We start from the raw sequence: 19,802 nt of genomic DNA, 5'->3' as shown, positions 1-19,802 counted from the left end.
GAGTCTAGCTCTGTCACCTAGTCTGGAATGTAATAGCTCAATCTCGGCTCACTGTAACCTCCACCTCCCAAGTTCAAGTGATTCTCCTGCCTCAGCCTCCTGAGTAGCTGGTACTACAGGCATGTGCCACCACTCCTGGCTAATTTTTTTGTATTTTTAGTAGAGACAGGGTTTCACCATGTTGGCCAGGCTGGTCTCAAACTCCTGACCTCAAATGATCCGCCTGCCTCAGCCTCCCAAAGTACCGGGATTACAGGTGTGAGCCACCATGCCCGGCCTCCAAATTTTCTTATTTCAATGAGCAAAATTATACCATCCTAGATAAACACAAACACACACACACACACACACACACCATTCTCCCCCTCTTGTGGTCTTTCTCTTGTGGTCTTTCTCCTCCAACGGCCATTTTAAGCTTGCTCTTTTGCTCTGTAGTGCAAAGCTTGTTCCCTGTTGAAAGGAATGTCAGGCATCTGTGAGCAGGTAGGGAAAACATTGCAGGAGGCAAGTAAACTTCTCAGCATACCTGCCATCATTCATACCTTGAAGGCAGGTCAAGCCTGTAGCATGTGAGTCTTCCATCCCTGAAGCACCAGCAGCTCTGACTAGAGGTCCTCCTGTCTCCTAGCTGTGGCCCCAGCTCTCCCTGATGGTGACAGTTGAGGCTTCCAAACTTGCTCCTCCCCATGTCTGTAACTGAGCACAGCGTACATTTGCCTCATGGGTGCCATTGGACTTCCTTTGTGAGCCATGTTTTCTTTCACCTTGTCCCAATCCACAATTAACCAAATCTTGGCCCAAATTATGTGCTGGCTGGTGTTGGGCAGCTGTGAGACCCCTCCCTGCCACTGTCTCTGTCTTCTAGGCTCTTCTGAGAACCAGTGTTCTTTGAGATCTCAGATGGGATTTAGAGGAGGGTTTCCACCCAGACCACTTTCCACAAATTTCACTTCTGCATTTCATCTGGTAGGGTGTGGTTTTCAACTAGAAGCCCTAATGAGGAAGAAAAAAATTCATTCACCATTCAGGACAAGGTGTTCACATTTGAACGAGGCAGAAATAACTGAAAGAAACTGAATTCTAAAGCGACTCTCAGCTTTTGGGGGAGACATATTTGAGTGCAGGAGGCTAGACCACCCACTAGCTGGCTCTTTGCTCCTCACTGAGGCCAGCCTTGACTCTAAACAGATAACACAGGGCCGAAACACACCCAGCCAGCTTTGATAAGCAACCATCTCTGCCAAACAGTTTCTTTCACAGGGCCCAGATGATCTCATCGCAGAGGCTGCATTCTCTGGTATCTGTTCCAAGCACAGAATCACTTCTGATTACCTTTGCAAATAATAGTCAATCTATCCTGAGAAGCTCCTTTATATCCCATACTGGGCTAAGGTCTGAAGAGGGTACAGTTAAAGAACCCATGATCTCAGGCTGGGCATGGCAGCTTATGCCTGTAATCCCAGCACTTTTGGGAGGCCAAGGCAGGAGGACCGCTTTAGCCCAGGAGTCCAAGACCAGCCTGGGCAACATAGTGAGAACTCTCGAGACCTTGTCTCTACAAAAAATAAAGAAAATTAGCCATGCATGGTGGCTTGCACCTGCCTGTAGGAAGCTGAAGCAGGTGAGCCTGTGAGGCAAAGGTTGCAGTGAGCCAAAATCACACCACTGCACTCCAGCCTGCGTGACAGTGAGACTGTCTCACAAAAAAGAAAAGAAAAGAAAAGAAAAAAAAGGACCCATGATTCCTCATGAAGCTTGCCTCTGGATCTAATTCATGGTTCTCTATTTCCACAAGCTTTGTGGAGCAAGGGGCTCATGACACTTCCCCTTTACGGTACAGATAACTCACCGAAACTGGATTCCTTTAGCTACTGGTCCCACACCACTCCCTCCAGGAGCCACCTTCCCTCTCCATGTTTTTCTCATGAATTTTGAAGGGGCCATTTCTATTTTATTTTATTTTACATTTATTTATTTATTTATTTATTTATTTATTTATTTATTTATTTATGGAGACGGAGTTTCACTCTTGTCACCCAGGCTGGAGTGCAGTGATGCTATCTTGGCTCACTACAACCTCCACCTCCCAGGTTCAAGTGGTTCTCCTGCCTCAGCCTCCCAAGTAGCTGGGATTACAGGCACGTGCCACCACACTCGGCTAATTTTTGTATTTTTAGTAGAGACGGGGTTTCTCCATGTTGGCCAGGCTGGTCTCGAACTCCTGACCTCAGGTGATCCACCTGTCTTGGCCTCCCAAAGTGCTAGGATTACAGGTGTGAGCCACTGTGCCCAGCCAAAATAAAAATAGATTTTTAAAATGAAAATAGAAATAAAATAATAAGATGAACACCACCTCGGTGATCTGTGGGATAGTATCAAGTGGTCTAACATAATTGGAGCCCCCCCAAAATGAGGGAAGGCTAAAAAAAAATAGCCAAAATTTTTCTGAACTTGAAACTGTTTAAAGTAAAAAATAATAACAATGTCTTATGAGGTTTATAACATATGTAGAAGTAAAATGAATAATCATAATAGCCCATCAGGAGGCTGAGGTGGGAAGATTGCCTGAGCCCAGGAGTTTAAGGCTGTGATGCACTATGATCATGCCTGTGAATGGCCACTGCACTCCAGTCTGGACAACATAGTGAGACTCTGTCTCCAAAGAAAAAACGGAGGAAAAAGAAAAAGAAAGAAAATAATAGCCCAAAGGATAGAAGAGAAGAAATGAGAATAGACTGTTATAAAGCTCTTTGATTTTGTGTGGAGGAGTATAATAACATTTGAAGGTATTCTGGGTTAAGCAGTTTATCCGAGGTGGCACATATGATGGAGCTAGGATCCAAATTAAGCTTTCCAGATTCAAAGCTTCTTGTGGGGAGATGAGATGTAAGGTTAGGCTCACACATGCCACAAGACAGTTTCCCCAAAGGCTGTGGGAATTAAGTGCTTTCATCTCTGTAGTGGTTATCCCCTCAAAAGACGTGTTCAAGTCCTAACCTCCATACCCATGAGAGTCAGCGTACTTGGAAATAGGCTCTTTGCAGACATAATCAAGTCATACTGAGTTAGGGTGAAACCTAACCCAATGACTGGTGTCCTTATTTATAAAGGGGGGGCACCAGGTGTGGTGGCTCACATCTGTAATCCCAACACTTTGGGAAGCCAAGGCCAGTGGATCACCTGAGGTCAGGAGTTCAAGACCAGCCTGGCCAGCAAGGTGAAACCCTGTCTCTACTAAAAATACGAAAATTAGCCGGGCACGGTGGCAGGCACCTGTAGTCCCAGCTACTCGGGAGGCTGAGGCAGGAGAATCACTGGAGTCCGGGAGACAGAGATTGCACTGAGCCAAGATCGCACCATTGCACTCCAGCCTGGGTGACAGAGCAAGACTCCATCTCAAAAAAAAAAAAAAAAAAAAAAAAAAAATGGACATTTGAACACAGAGAAGACACACAGGGAAAATGCCATGCAATGATGGATATCTATAAGCTGAGGAACACGCCCAGAAGTTAGAAAGAGGCAAGAAAGGCTCTCTGAGAGCCTTCAGAGAGTGTGAGGCCCTGCCAACACCTAGATTTTGGACTTCTGACCTTCAGAACCAGAGAGAATATATTTCTGGGTTTTGTTTGTTTTTTTGAGATGGAGTTTTGCTCTTGTTGCCCAGGCTGGAGTGCAGTGGTGTGATCTTGCCTCACCGCAACCTCCATCTCCCAGGTTCAAGCGATTCTCCTGCCTCAGCCTCCCAAGTAGCTGGAATTACAGGCACCCGCCACCATGCCCTGCTAATTTTTTCGTATTTTCAGTAGAGATCGGGTTTCTCCATGTTGGTCAGGCTGGTCTCGAACTCCTGACCTTAGGTGATCTGCCCGCCTCAGCTTCCCAAAGTGCTGGGATTACAGGCATGAGCCACTGTGCCCAGCCATATTTCTGTTGTTTTAAGCCACCTTGTCTGTGGCATTTTGTTATAGCAGCCCTAGGGAACTAATACAATCTCTAAAATTTCCTCTTTTTGATGCTCCCAGTCTTTACAATGTAAAGAAGATCCGCCCCTACCCATGCATGGGCCAAGTATAAAGTGAGTGTTGATAGCAGGACATTAAGTTGACAAAATAAACCAGCTTCAGGACCTAAGAGCCACAGGGGAAAATCATGAAGTGGGGACTGGTTGGACTGGTTTTTCTCATAAATCTCAATGACTTTGATCCCAACCAGGTGGAATTTTAAAGTTAATTGATTCAGGGAGGAACATCTGAGCAGCTGCACCGTGTGTGAGCCCTGTGCTAGGCCCACTGGGGAAGCCAGGTAAGTCAGGAGCCGCTGCCTTGGGGGAGCTCATAGGATTCACCTCTACACAAGGTATGACGGAACAGGTCAGTCACTAGCCAAGGTGTGAGTAACAGGCTGTGCAAGTTCAAAATCAAGAGAGTGATTCATTTCCCCTGGGGGAGCATCAGCCAGACCGCTTCACTGAGAAGGCAGTGGCGACATCTCTCTAAATATCTGACTGTGGAATCCATAGCCCAGAGAAGGTCTTGTGTGTCAATTAGAGACAAGCAAAGGAAAACAAATCTACCAGGAATGCTGGTGTTTTTCTGGAGAGTGTTTCACTGATCACGGGGTAGTGCTCTTTGCTCAGTGGAGAGATGCAAAGCTGTCTAGCCCCTGCTTGCTCTGAGGGGGAATTCTCTGGGCTCTCGGAACCTCTTCTTTTCCCTTCTGGTTCTCCACTTGGGGTGAGTGCTTATCACCACCTTCTGCAGAGATTGAGGAAAGTGGAGAAGGTACATAGAGGCTTTGGAGTTGCTAGTGATCTCAATGACATCTTGTAAGAGAGCTGGTGGCTCAAGAAGGAGAGAGCAGGCCCTTGTGTTGCATTTGCAGGATCTGGGGCAATAGTACAGCCCACATATCTAAGCTCCATTTACATTGCCAAAAATAGCATAGGCCACACGTCTAAGCTCCATCTACACTGACACTCCATGACCCCATGTGGGCCACCCCAGTGTCATGGCCGAGTCTGGAGAAGTGACCCTGCGAAAAAGCTGTGTATGCCCTGTAGGTAGACTTGACCCTTCTGTGCAAGAAATTTTGAGGTCCTGCGAGCACCCAGAATGGTCTAGGAGAGAGGGAACAGGCTTCGGTGGACATATTCTCTTGGCCCTGTTGACTCCCTCCTCCATGGGAAGGGACTTGGCTGAAACAAGCCTAGAGCAGGACTCTTTAAGGTCTGGGGCCCTGAGTAGGAATCTACTTACCCACGTCGAAGGTAGAATTGGGAAGAAGCACTGTTATAAACTCAACATAAAGTGATAGAGTTTCATTTTTTTTTTTTTTTTTTTTTTGATGCAGTCTTGCTCAGTCACCCAGGCTGGAGTGCAGTGGTGTGATCTCGGCTCACTGCAAGCTCCTCCCGGGTTCACGCCATTCTCCTGCCTCAGCCTCCCGAGTAGCTGGGACTACAGGCGCCTGCCACCACACCCAGATAATTTTTTTTGTATTTTTAGTAGAGACAGGGTTTCACCATGTTAGCCAGGATGGTCTCTATCTCCTGACCTTGTGATCCACCTGCCTCGGCCTCCCAAAGTGCTGAGATTACAGGTGTGAGCCACTGCACCTGGCCAATACTGAGTTTCCTGGTTTTGCTCTGGAACTAGACTAATGAATTCCAATCCTCATGGAAGCCCTGTGTGAAGCATTTCATGGAGAAAAATTTGTATGATGCAGTGGTTTGCAAATGGGGGAAATTTGGCATACAGTGACATTTGGTGATGTCTATAGGCATTTTGCGTTGTCATAATTGGAGGATACTGCAAGGCATCTGGTGGGTAGAGGCCAGGGATATTGCAAAATATCCTACCATGTTGCCCTGCAGGATAGCACCCCATAAGAAACAACGATTTTGGCCAAGCATGGTGGCTCACGCCTGTAATTCCAGCACTTTGGGAGGCCGAGGAGGGCAGATCACTTGAGGTCAGGAGTTCGAAACCAGCCTGGACAACATGGTGAAACCCCATCTCTACTAAAAATACAAATAAATTAGCTGGGTATGGTGGCGGGCACCTGTAATCCCAGCTACTCTGGAGGCTGCGGCAGGAGAATTGCTTGAAAGGGGAGGTGGAGATTGCAGTGAGCCGAGATCGTGCCACTGTACTCTAGCCTGGGCAACAGAGCAAGACTCTGTCTCAAAATAAATAAATAAATAAAAATAAAATAAAATAAAAGTAAGAAACAATGATTTGGCCCCAAATATCAATAGTGCTGAGGTTTGAGAAATGAATTTTTAGTACCCTTAGCACATGGTTTGGACTTGTTTGCTGCAGGATGCTGGGCCTGGAGGATATAAGATTGCAAGCAGCCACGGCTCCTAAAGAATGACTGAGTGGCTGCTTCCAGAAAAGTAGGTCAGAATCAGCAGAAAAACAACTTAATGAGGCCGGGCGCGGTGGCTGACGCCTGTAATCACTTTGCCTGTAAGCACTTTGGGAGGTCAAGGTGGGTGGATCACGAGGTCAGGAGTTCGAGACCAGCCTGGCCAACATGGTGAAACCCGTCTCTACTAAAAATACAAAAATTAGCCAGGCGTGGTGGCATGCACCTGTAGTCCCAGCTACTTGGGAGGCTGAGGCAGAAGAATTGCTTGAACCCAGGAGGCGGAGATAGATGGCAGTGAGCCAAGATTGCCCCACTGCACTCCAGCCTGGGCGACAGAGCACAACTCCATCTCAAAAAAAAAAATTAATGGTGAACTTGGGACTGTACTATCAGCCTCAATAAATAGACTTGGGGCCCAGCAGCTGTGCCAATCTCCTGAAGACCCACCAGTCTGAACTGTCCATCCCTTTTCCTTGTGCAACTTTGCCACCCACATCACCCACCATCCCTCGCCTTTGGTCTTCACTGGGGCAGCTCTCCATTCAACTAACTCCCCTGCGCTTAAGTTAATTATCTGAGTTTTCTTTGCAGCTTAATACTTACCAGGCCTCATGGTGTCTACTTTTCTTTTTTCTTTTTTCTTTTTTTTTCCCCCAAGATAGAGTTTCGCTCTTGTTGCCCAGGCTGGAGTGCAATGGTGCCATCTCGGCTCACCGCAACCTCCGCCTCCCAGGTTCAAGCGATTCTCCTGCCTCGGCCTCCTGAGTAGCTGGAATTATAGGCATGCACCACCATGCCCGGCTAATTTTGTATTTTTAGTAGAGAAGGGGTTTCTTTCATGTTGGTCAGGCTGGTCTCAAACTCCCAGCCGCAGGTGATCAGCCTGCCTCGGCCTCCCACAGTACTGGGATTACAGGCATGAGCCACTGCGCCTGGCCCAGTGTCTACTTTTCTTTATCAGGCTGAACAACTCAGGACACAGATAGAATTTGGACTTAGGTCCATCTGAACCCAAAAGGCCATGCTCAACTGAGCAGCCGGCACTGCCTCCCTGGAACACCAGGATTCTGGGAGGGATACTTTGTACAACATTTTATGAAATGTTTCTGGCCTCCTTCTAGACCAGAGCAGAAAGGGGTGGTTAGGATGTTCTAAACACCAACCCCCTCTACTCCATCCCCAGGTTCATGACAACTTTTTAAGCTGAGCATACTGCAATCACTTAATTCTTCTAGACATAAGATAAGCCAGTAGCCACGTCCACTCTGGGCCTGTGAGCAGGCAGGATCAAGTCTAAGAGCATTTCTTCTTTGGAAACTTAAGGCCTAGGATCCCAGCAGTTTTGGGGTCTAAAGACTTTTCAGGCTCCCGAAACTCCCTCTATTTTTAATAATTTTAAATGTTTCTCCAATACTTAGCTAAGCAAAAAAGGAAAAGGTGTACTTTTATTACACAGTCAGTTCTGGATAATTCTAGGGGAAATTCTTCCATTTTAGAAATCTCTGATTTCTTCTTTTCTCCCAGACTCTTCTTCATTAATTCCCTCAGTAAATATTTGTTTGTGGGCTGGTGCACTGCTCATGCCTGTAATCCCAGCACTTTTGGAGGCTGAGGTGGAGGAATCACCTGAGGTCAGGAGTTTGAGACCAGCCTGGCCATCATGGTGAAACCCCATCTCTACTAACAACACAAAAATTAGCTGGGCATGGTGGTACACGCCTGTAATCCCAGCTACTTGGGAGGCTGAGGCAGGAGAATTGCTTGAACCAGGAGGCGGAGGTTGCGGTGAGCCGAGATCACGCCACTGCATGCCAGCCTGGGAGACAAAGCAAGACTCTGTCTCGGGGAAAAAAAAAACCAAAACCATACTATATATATATATATATATATATATATATATATATATATATACACACACATATATATTTATCTGGCACCTACTAGATACCCCAGGTACCATGGTAAGCACAGGTGTACAGTGATGAAGAGCATTTTCCTATAAAATATTACCCAGGCTGACTCCAAGTTTTATACCTCAGGTAGAAAAGGGAGGAGAGTGTTAGTAAAATGTTTGCCATGGAATTTCACCAGCGTTAAAAACAACATTCTGGGAAATAATTATCTGCACTTCAGTTATTTGGGGTGGTACTGGAGGGAATCTTTACAAAGGTGGTATTAATGGAGAAGAGGAAGGGAAGGATCCTTAGTGATGGATTGTTTTTCCAAGCACCTCGATCTAGTGGATTTCCTTTTTTTTTTTTTTTTTTGAGACGGAGTTTCGCTCTTGTCGCCCAGGCTAGAGTGCAATGGCATGATCTCGGCCCACTGCAGCCTCCACCTCCCGGATTCAAGCGATTCTCCAGCCTCAGCCTCCGGAGTAGCTGGCATTACAGGCGCTCACCACCACGCCCAGCTAATTTTTGTATTTTTAGTAGAGACGAGGTTTTGCCATGTTGGCCAGGCTGGTCTCAAACTGATCCGCCCACATTGGCCTCCCAAAGTGCTGGGATTACAGGTGTGAGCCACCACGCCCAGCCAGCATTTCCTATAAATAAATGCTCCCATAAATAAATGCTCCTATAAATAAATAGTACAAATATCTTTCCAAATCTGAGAACTACTAATGAGCATCAGCTTTAGAGATAAATAGAACAAAGCTCCTTTTCTGCAGTAAGAATATATTAGCTTAATGTTGCTTTTTAAAAAAGTTTCCACTGACCTTAAAAACACTGAAATCCAAGAAATTGGATTCTGGAATCTGAGGGCGAGGGAATCCCAGGTTTGTGGACACGCGGTCACATCAACAACAAAAACAAAAAGGAAATGAAAAAAAAAAAAACGGGACAGCAGCCTGAAATACTAAGAATCCAGGTCCCTGCAGGAAGCCCAGGGGACTGCCAGGAACACAGCTCCATCCCGGCCACGTGATCATTCTCTAGCCTTCCCCTGGGGCCTGGAGACAAAGGAGAGGGGAGGAGACTTGGGGACAAAGAGCAGGAGCTGTAGAGTCTAGCCCTGGGGTGAGGATGCCACTGCTACCCGGGTCTGAGTTTCTGCCTTTGTTTTTTGATCTTTCCCAAAGGAAGTTAAATATTAATCCGAGCTGTAAAAGGACTAAGTAAGCAAAGGTGCCCGTGAGAACCTCTAAGGGCACCTGCTTGTCCAGTCTGCCCACCACATTGAGAGCAAAGCATAAAGGCGAAAGGCTTTCACAACCAGCTCGAGCCCCCAGCCCCTCCTTTCAGGGTTCTTCCCTGCCTTTCAGAGTCTCCCCTCTCACTTCTCCTTTGGATCTCTGGGCGAACCTCTTTCCTTTCTGCCTCCATCTTAGCATTTATGCATTAAGTTGCTGTCCCTATGCGGAAATAAATTCATTACAGAAAAGTATGCTCCCTGATAAACGGGTATCACGTAACGGCCAATGGTGAGAAGGGAGATAGCTTTTGTTCTTTAATGTTGTTTAAAAAAATTGCAAATGTCATGATAATGAGGCCAGTCAAGAAGACAAGGTGAAAGCCGGACAGAAATTCAGATCCCTGCATGGCTGTGGAATCCATTTCTGGGTACAGTGAAACTACTTCCCCTGGCTTCCATTTATGATGATTTCCATTATTTGGAACGTTTGTTACTCTTTCTATCTCTTTCTGTCACACACATGGGTACAGTGAGAGCTAGATGCAGTTTAGAAACCAAATCTCTGTTGAACAGACTGTTAATTTAAATTTTTGAAAAAAAGGAATAAAAATTCTAGTTCTACAGTTCAGTGTTCAGTTTATTTTCCTTGTCTTTTTATTAGGAGTTTTGCCTTTGTCTCCTACCTGCTTCTGTTCCTCTCTGATTTCTCTTGTGGCTGATGGAGAGGAATCTTGGTATTGCATGTTCTTCTGAGACTCCTGGAGATGCTTTCCCAATTATAGAGCAAAAATACTCATTATGAGGCCAGTTTTAAAAATGGCCAGCTAGGCAGATATAAGGTTTTTCTTGGTTGTTTAATCTGTAATTAGCTCTGAGGGCACCACTTTTGTTTAAGTTTGTTTTTGTTTGTTTGTTTGTTTTTGTAATGGAGATATTTACCTACAATAGGCGGAACACAGTGGCTCACACCTGTAATCCTATCACTTTGGGAGGTCAGGCTGGAGTATAGTCCGAAGCCAGGAATTTGGGTCCAGCCTGGGAAACATAGTGAAACCCAAGTCTCAAATAAAAATAAAAATAATAATTTACATACAATAAAATGCACAGCTCTTAGAGGTACAGAGTATTGACGAATGCATACATGTGTGTAGCCCACACCTCTATCAAAATATAGAATATTTCCATCACCTCCTAAAGATTTCATCATGCCTTTTCCCAAGAGAGGGGACTCTCAACTCCGTCCCTGTCCCAGGCAACTTTGTTCTGATTTCTGTCACCATAGATTAGCTTTGCTTGTTTTAGAATTCTGTATCAATTGACTAATACAGTATGTACTCTTTTGTATATGGCTTTTATTACTTAGCATAATGCTCTGAGATTTCTCCATGTTGTTGCAGATATCCGTAGTTCCTTCTGACCTTCAAAACGAAGGTACCTTTGATAGAAAACCCCTACAATTTATTAAGTGCCCTATGTGTAAGGTCTGTTCGTAGGCACTGTGCTTGGTGTTGAAGAAGTGTGGTGGCTTTCTTCTGTGTCAACTTAGCTGAGCGGGAACATTTCCCAGAATTCCTGTCCCTGTATATTCTGGGTTAGTGTTGGCTACAAGAGAAATTTGCAGTGTTTGGAAGATGTAGGAAACAGCAGCCTTTTTTCTTTTTTACTGCTCTGAAGGTAAAGTGCAGGCAGCAGGCACTGAGGCAGCTCCCATGCATTGTTCCAGTGATGCTTAGTTCACTGGCATGAGGCTATATCTGGGCTGCAGCTCCTCTAGTCCCAACAGAACTTCGTCAGCACTCCTAGCATGTAGGTTCAAAGTGGGGAGAAGTAGACCTGGGTTCCAGTTGTCCTTGTGAGTTTCCATGTGTCCTCACTCTCCTTCAAGTCTAGCTTTTTTTTCCCGGCATCAGTGAGGCCACAGAGACTTTAAGCTAAACACTAGATACAGAAGCAGCAGTCTTGTTGTTTTCCACCAGTTCCCACAATTGTGTGATTCTATATCATCCCTATATAAGTCCTTTATTCTGTATCCTTCCTAATGGCTCTGCTTCTCTGATCAAATCCTGACTGATTCAGGAGAGACAAGACATCAGCATCCATGAGGACAACACATCCAGCCAAACCAACCTGGCCTCCTGGCTGCTTAGATTTGGAACCCATTCGTGGTTACCTGCTGTCCACTTCCGCAGTCCTCTGCTGCAGCCACACACTGGACACTAAGAACCCTTGGGACTGCTCCACCTCTCCATCTCCCTGCACAAATTTCGGGTTCCTCCCATTTTCTTACTTCCTTTCTCTCACTTACCTGCCCTTGGACCTCATCTAGAATTCCTGCTCTTGGCTTCTCCTTTTTGTCTCAGTCCATCAGCCTCCTCTGGCTTCCTTGTACCTCCTCTCCAATCTATACCTCACTGAATATCACCTTACCCACTTGCCTGCCAGGAGCTTCGATGCTGTTAAGAAAAATTATTGGCTGGGTACAGCAGCTCATGCCTGTAATCCCAACACTTTGGGAGGCCGAAGCAGGTGGATCACCTGAGGTCAGGCGTTCAAGACCGGCCTGGCCAACATGATGAAACCCTGTCTCTACTAAAAGTACGAAAAATTAGCCGGGCATGGTGGCAGATGCCTGTAATCCCAGCTACTTGAGAGGCTGAGGCAGGAGAATCGCTTGAACCAAGGAGGCGGAGGTTGCAGTGAGCCAAGATCATGCCACTGCACTCCAGCCTGGGAGACAACAGAAAAACTCTTTTTCAAAAAAAAAAAAAAAAAGAGGCCAGGCGCAGTGGCTCATGCCTGTAATCCCAGTACTTTGGGAGGCCAAGGCGGGAGGATCACCTGAGGTTGGGAGTTCGAGACCAGCTTGACCAACATGGAGAAACCCCGTCTCTACTAAAAAAATACAAAATTAGCCGGGTGTGCTTGTGGGCGCCTGTAGTCCCAGATACTCAGGAGGTTGAGGCAGGAGTATCGCTTGAACCTGGGAAGTGGAGGTTGTGGTGAGCTGAGATTGCGCCATTGCACTCCATGTTGGGCAAGAAGAGTGAAACTCCGTCTCAAAAAAAAAAAAAAAAAATTATCCTAAACTTGGAAACAAGAAAAGAGGATGACTGCATGTCCTTTCAAAGTTGTTTAACGTGGTTTACAGGCTCACTCAAGGATTATTTAATTATTTAGAAGAATAAATCCTCCTAGAACCCTGCGTTTTTAGGCCAAAGTCTCACCTATTTCTTTTCTTTTTTTTTCTTTTTGAGGTGGAGTCTCGCTCTGTTGCCCAGGCTGGAGTGCAGTGGCACAATCGCAGCTCACTGCAACCTCTGCCTCCTGGGTTCAAGCAATTCTCCTGCCTCAGCCTCCGGAGTAGCTGGGACTACAGGCACGTGCCACCATGCTCAGCTAATGTTTGTATTTTTAGTAGAGACAGGGTTTCACCATGTTGGCCAGGATGGTCTCAATCTCTTGACCTCGTGATCCAACTGCCTCGACCTCCCAAAGTGCTGGGATTACAGGCATGAGGCACTGCGCCTCGCCAGCCTCACCAATTTCATTTTATTCCCTTAAATGTACAGTCATGAGTCACTTCACGATGGGGATACATTCTGAGAAATGTGTTGTTAGGTGATTTTGTGGTTGTGCAAACATCATACAGTGTGCTTACCCAAACTTGGACGGTGTAGCCTGCTACACAACTAGGCTATATGGTGTAGCTTATTGTTCCTGGGCTATAACCTGCATAACATGTTACTGTACTAAGTACTGTAGACAGTTGTAGCACAATGGTAAGTATTTGTGTATCTAAACATACTTCAACAGAAAAGGTACAGTAAAAATATGGTATAACAGATTAAAAATGGTACATCTATATAGGGAAGTTACCATGAATGGAACTTGCAGGACTGGAAGTGAGTGAGTGAGTGGTGAGTGAATGTGAAGTCCTAGGATATGATCGTACACTACTATAGATTTTATAAATGCTGTACACTTAGGCTACATGAAATTAAAAATATATATTTTTCTTGGCCGGGCATGGTGGCTCATGCCTATAATCCCAGCACTTTGGGAGGCCGAGGTGGGTGGGTCACTTGAGGTCAGCAATTCAAGACCAACCTGGCCAACATGGTGAAACCCTGTCTCTACCAAAAAATACAAAAAGTAGCCACATGTGATGGTGCGTGTATGTAGTCCCAGCTACTCGGGAGGCTGAGGCGGGAGAATTGCTTGAACCCGGGAGGTGGAGGTTGCGGTGAGCAGAGATAGCACCATTGTACTCCAGCCTGGGCAACAGAGTGAGACCCTGTCTCAAAATAAATAAACAAATAAAAATAAAAAATGTCCAGTGCCTAATCTAATAAACATTGATTGGAAAGGCAGATGATTAAGCACAAATAAAGCCTGTTTAGTCAAGAAATTTACTGTTGGATACATAAGATGAATCTATACATAAAAATGAAAAGGCAATGTTAGAGCTATGTAGGAATGAATGCAAATTAATAAAATGTCATTGGAGTGAGACCAGAACTTACTGACAAAACAAGATTTCCATTGAAATCTTAGTGTGTGTGTGTATGTGTGTGTGTTTTTTTTTTAGATGGAGTCTTGCTCCATTGCCCAGTCTGAAGTGCAATGGCTTGATCTCTGCTCACTGTAACCTCCACCTCCCAGGCTTAAGCAATTCTCCTGCCTCAGCCTCCTGAGTAGCTGGGATTACAGGCACCCATCACTACGTCCGGCTAATTTTTGTATTTTTAGTAGAGACAGGGTTTCACCATGTTGCCCAGGATGGTCTTAAACTCCTGACTTCAAATGATCCACCGGCCTCAGCCTCCCAAAGTGCTGGGATTATAGGCATGAGCCACTGAGCCCGGTCATCTTAGTGATTTTTTTAAATCAATATATATATATTTTTTGAGACAGGGTCTCGCTCTATCACCCAGGCTGAAGTACAATGGCACATTCATGGCTCATTGCAGCCTCGAGCTCCCAAGCTAAAGCGATCCTCCCACCTCAGCCTCCCAAGTAGCTGAGGCTACAGGTGTGTGCCACCACGCCCATTTAGTTTTTTTAAATTTATTTTTCTTTTGTAGAGACAGGATCTCACCATGTTGCCCAGGTTGGTCTTGAACTCCTGGGCTCAAGCGATCCTCCAAGGCCTCCCACCTCAGCCTCCCAAAGTTACAGGATTATAGGTATGAGCCACTGTGGCCCCTCTAGTTTTTTTTTTTTTTTTTTTTTTTTTGAGACAGAGTCTCGCTCTGTTGCCTAGGCTGGAGTGCAGTGGTGTGATCTCGGCTCACTGCAAGCTCTGCCTCCCGGGTTCACGCCATTCTCCTGCCTCAGCCTCCCAAGTAGCTGGGACTACAGGTGCCCGCCACCACGCCTGCTAATTTTTTTTGTATTTTTTTAGTAGAAACGGGGTTTCACCGTGTTAGTCAGGATGGTCTCGATCTCCTGACCTTGTGATCTGCCCGCCTCGGCCTCCCAAAGTGCTGGGATTACAGGCGTGAGCCACCGCGCCTGGCCCTCTCTAGATTTTTAAATGATGTTATTATTTGCAGTAATTCTTCAATTCATAGGAACTTAATCTCAGGGCACAGCATGAGATCAGAACTTCAATGCTTTTTTTTTTTTTTTTTTTTTTTTTTGAGACAGAGTCTCGCTCTGTCGCCCAGGCTGGAGTGCAATGGTGCAATCTCAGCTCACTGCAAGCTCCACCTCCTGGGTTCATGCCGTTCTCCTGCCTCAGCCCCCCGAGTAGCTGGGACTACAGGCATCCGCCACCATGACCAGCTATTTTTTTTTTTTGTATTTTTAGTAGAGACAGGGTTAGCCAGAATGGTCTCAATCTCCTGACCTCGTGATCCACCCACCTTGGCCTCCCAAAGTGCTGGGATTACAGGCATGAGCCACCGCGCCTGGCAATGCATTTTTAAATAACCATTTTTTCCCATACCATTGAATGAATTATCCATCTCTTTCCAGGGGAATGAAATTCCCCTGTAAAGATGAGCCCTTGACTCACACCTCTAATCCCAGCACTTTGGGAGGCTAAGGCGGACAGATCACTGGAGGCCAGGAGTTCGAGACCATCCTGGCCAACATGGTGGAAACCTGTCTCTACTAAAAATGCAAAAAGCAGTCAGGCATAGTGGCATGCACCTGTAGTCTCAACTACTCGGGAGGCTGAGGCACTAGAATCACTTGAACCTGGGAGGCAGAGGTTGCAGTGAGCCAAGATAGCGCTACTGCACTCCAACCTAGGTGTAGAGAGACACTCTGTCTCATTAAAAAAAAAAAAAAGACGAGCCCTCAATTACAAAATTCTTTTGGAATCAATCAGAAGTTATTAAGCGCTATAGTTTGTCCGATGCAGAATTAAACATTTAAAGTTTTGACATAAACTTTAGGGTTGGCAAGAGCATTAAGTGACTTAATGCATACATGTTAGCTATTACATCACAAATTACTGAAATGTTGTAGTTTAATGTCAAATTATTACAAGTTGCTAAAAATAGACTTGCGTGGGAATCTAAAGTACAGTAAAAATAATGCTTAATTATTAGCCAAAGTGCTCTCTCAGCCAAAACGTTTACTCATTGGTCTGCCATGAATGCTTTCAAATAACAATCATTCTCTTTGGTGTTCAGGAAAAGATCAGTATCCAGACTTAAATTTGGGAGCTCTGAAAGGAAAGCAATGAATTTTCCCTCCAACACTTTTGGACATTTTTATGTACTCCCTCAACCCCATGGGCCCCCACAGTACCCTCATGATACTTTTGGGAACCATGATGTCTCTTTCTTCTGAAAAGCTCAATGCTGCACTCTGGTACTATTGCCTGATATTAATATGTAGTTATTTATTTTTTAACTTTATGTGTATGTCTGATCCCTCCCAACTGGGATGGAAGCTCCTCAAGAACAGGATCTGACTTGGCACAGTGGCTCACGCCTGTCATCCCAGCACTTTGGGAGGCTTAGGCAGGAGGATCGCTTGCGCTCAGCAGTTTGAGATCTGCCTGGACAACATGACGGAACCATGTCTCCACAAAAAAACACAAAAATTAGCTGGGTGTGACAGCGCTTGCCTATAATCCCAGCTACTCAGGAGGCTGAGGTGCGAGGATTGGTTAAGCCTGGGAGGTTGAGGCTGTAGGGAGCCATGATTGTGCCATTGCACTTCCAGCCTGGGCATGACTCTGACTAAAAAAAAAAAAAAGTAAATAAGTTACAAATTAATACCATAGGAGCTTGTGCTTCAGTACAGTGATTAGAAAGGTCCTAAAAGGCCCTGCTGCCTGAAATATATCTCTCAAAGACATGCTTCTGTGCCTTAGAGTCTCCACTATTGCTTACTTCTTTTATTTTTATTTACTTATGTATTTATTTATTTATTTATTTTTGAGACAGAATCTCACTCTTGTTGCCCAGGCTGGAGTGCAGTGGCGTGATCTCAGCTCACTGCAACCTCCGCCTCCCGGGTTCAAGCAATTCTCTTGCTTCAGCCTCCTGAATAGCTGGGATTACAGGTGTCTGCCACCATGCCTGGCTAATTTTTTTGTATTTTTAGTAGAGATGGGTTTTCACCATGTTGGCCAGGCTGGTCTTAAACTCCTGACCTCAGGTGATTGCCCACCTTGGCCTCCCAAAGTGCTGGGATTACAGGTGTGAGCCATCGCACCCAGCCGTGTATTTATTTTTTTGAGACAGGGTCTCGCTTTCTTGCTCAGGCTGGAGTGCAGTGGTGTGATTACGGTTCATGGCGGCCTCAACCTCCTAGGCTCAAGAGATCCTCCTACCTCAGCCTCCTGAGTAGCTGGGACCATAGGCACCACCACATTAGCCACCATGCCTGGATGATTTTTTTTTTTTTTTTTTGAGACGGAGTTTTGCTCTTGTTGCCCAGGCTGGAGTGCAGTGGCGTGATCTTGGCTCACTGCAACCTCCACCTCCCGGGTTCAAGCGATTCTCCTGCCTCAGCCACCCTAGTAGCTGGGATTACAGGCATGTGCCACCATGCCCAGCTAATTTTGTATTTTTAATAGAGATGGGGTTTCTCCGTGTTGGTCAGGCTGGTCTTAAACTCCCGACCTCAGGTGATTTGCCCACCTCAGCCTCCCAAAGTGCTGGGATTACAGGCGTGAGCCACTGCTCTTGGCTGATTTTTGTATTTTTTTGTAGAGATGGGGTTCCACCATGTTGCCCAGGCTTCACTTGCTTTTTTTAGATAAAATGTTGTCTCCAGGCCAGATATGGTGGCTCACACTTGTAATCCCAGCGTTTCGAGAGGTCGACGGGGGAGGATCACTTGAGCCTAGGAGTTTGAGACCAGCCTGGGCAGCATAGTGAGACCCCTGTTTCTACAAAAAATAAAAAATTAGCCAGGCATGGTGTTTCGCACCAGCTACTCGGGAGGCTGAGGCGGGAGGATTGCTTGAGCCCAAGAGGCTGAAGATGCAGTGAGCTGTGAGTGCACCACTGGACTCCAGCCTGGGCAAGAGAGTGAGACTCTGTCTCAAAAACAAACAAGCATAGCCCGGTGCAGTGGCTCACGCCTGTAATCCCGATACTTTGGGATGCTGAGGCGGGCGGATCACTTGAGGCCAGGAGTTCAAGACCAGCCTGGCCAACATGGCAAAACTCCGTCTCTACTAAAAATACAAAAATCAGCCAGATGTGATGGTATGTGCCTGTAGTCCCAGCTACTCGGGAGGCCGAGGCATGAGAATCACTTGAACCCAGTAGGTGGGGGTTTCAGTGAGCCAAGATCACACCAATGTATTCCAGTCTGGGTGATAAAGCAAGATCTTGTCTCAAAACAAAAAACAATAACAACAACAACAACAAAAACACAAAGAACAAAACAAAACAAAACCAAAGAAACACAAACTTTGTCTCCAGAAGTCCTCTATTAGAATCTAAATACCTAACCTTCAACGTTGTCTCTCTAACAGTTTCCTAGCAGACAGTTCAGGTCTAGGATTGTATCCAGGGACAGAGCTAGAGAAGCCAGAACCCCACTGTGGGGATGCTGATGAGGTAGACCCCTCAGTGAGGCCAGTGAACAGATGAGTCCACTGGGCTGGGCACCTGTGAGATGGGGCAGAGGAACACCTAGATAGGTTAAAGGGCATCTCGACACAACCAGAGTTTATCTGTAGCGTAGTCTTCACAAACCAAGCCAGAACCCCAGCCAGAACCACATGAGAGTGAATTCCCATCTGGTTTTGGGGGACAAATGACTCATCCAAGGCTACACTCACAGCGCTGAGTGGCGACTGGGAGCCAGTGCGCTCTGCTGACTGCTCCACTTTCAGAAATACTTGCAGATCTCAATTATCTAATTGCAATTGCAATGAAAACCAAAGCAGGGGAGCAGAGAGAAACAATTTCTGAGGTAACCAGATGGCTTTATTAACTCAAGTTCTCACCTAAAATTGCCCTCAAGAATCCTGTGGGAATGGGTTGCAGTGGTGTGGCCCTGGATTCACAACTGACAGAGCTTCTGAATTCTGAGTGATCTGTACACAAACACACCTCTGCCTGGGTTACACAGTAAGGGACTCATGTACATAATCACAGCATGCTTTCCTAGAAATCGCTTGGTAGCGTGATGGGTGGGATTCAGAAGTCAGCAGGAACCCAAAGTGAGTGGAGAGGTCATGGCCATGAGTCAGAGGCCTCTGTCCTTCAGCAGCCTCCAACAGGAAGCAGACAGGGAAGTTTCCTATAGTTACAAGGGCTTGGCTGGTTTATTACTTTCATTCTAATGGGCGTTTTTACAAGACATAAGCAAAGTACAAAACATTTTATAGCCATTCGGAGATGAAGTCCGCCACACATTTCAAAGAATGAATGCCTTCTGTAAGGATGAGCAGCTAACTACAAGCTCCTTTTGGAATTGACTAGAAGTTATTAAGTACCAAGGCTTATCTGATACTCAAATAAATATTTCTCTAAGTTTTGACTCCTGAGAGGTAAACCTCAAGGTTGACAGCACCAAGGCTATGTGGTATACTAAAAGGGTGTGGGTTTTAGAGTCCCACAGACCTACGATCAAGCTTTATGGCCACCATTCACCAACACCAACAATAGGATCTTGGGATTTACTTAATTTTGGTTAACTAGTTTTCTCATTTGTAAAATAAAAATAAATGATACCTAGCTCACAGTCTCTGTGAAGATTAAGTGAGATAATATGAAAGAAATCACATTGTACTTACCAAATGTTTCATGTTCTTTTCTCATCCTTTATATGTGTTAAGCTGAATTAACAAACTACCAAGGAAGATTTCTCTT

The 19,802-nt window shown here is 45.7% G+C and overlaps 1 long non-coding RNA gene across 1 annotated transcript; it reads right to left on the bottom strand.

Moving 5' to 3' along the window:
- Nucleotides 1-282: 282 nt before the first annotated feature.
- Nucleotides 283-9,182, bottom strand: LOC129025198 (uncharacterized). Its single transcript, XR_010123252.1, has 3 exons — nt 9,092-9,182; nt 543-696; nt 283-450 (listed from the first exon to the last, which is right to left on the bottom strand). It is a non-coding gene; the product is annotated as an uncharacterized LOC129025198 (long non-coding RNA).
- Between the last annotated feature and the right edge of the window lie 10,620 nt (nt 9,183-19,802).

Source organism: Pongo pygmaeus, chromosome 12 (genome assembly GCF_028885625.2).
Source record: "Pongo pygmaeus isolate AG05252 chromosome 12, NHGRI_mPonPyg2-v2.0_pri, whole genome shotgun sequence".
Classification (NCBI taxonomy): domain Eukaryota; kingdom Metazoa; phylum Chordata; class Mammalia; order Primates; family Hominidae; genus Pongo; species Pongo pygmaeus.
The sequence above is the reverse complement of the archived record's forward strand: the minus strand, read 5'-3'. Positions and strand labels throughout refer to the sequence as shown.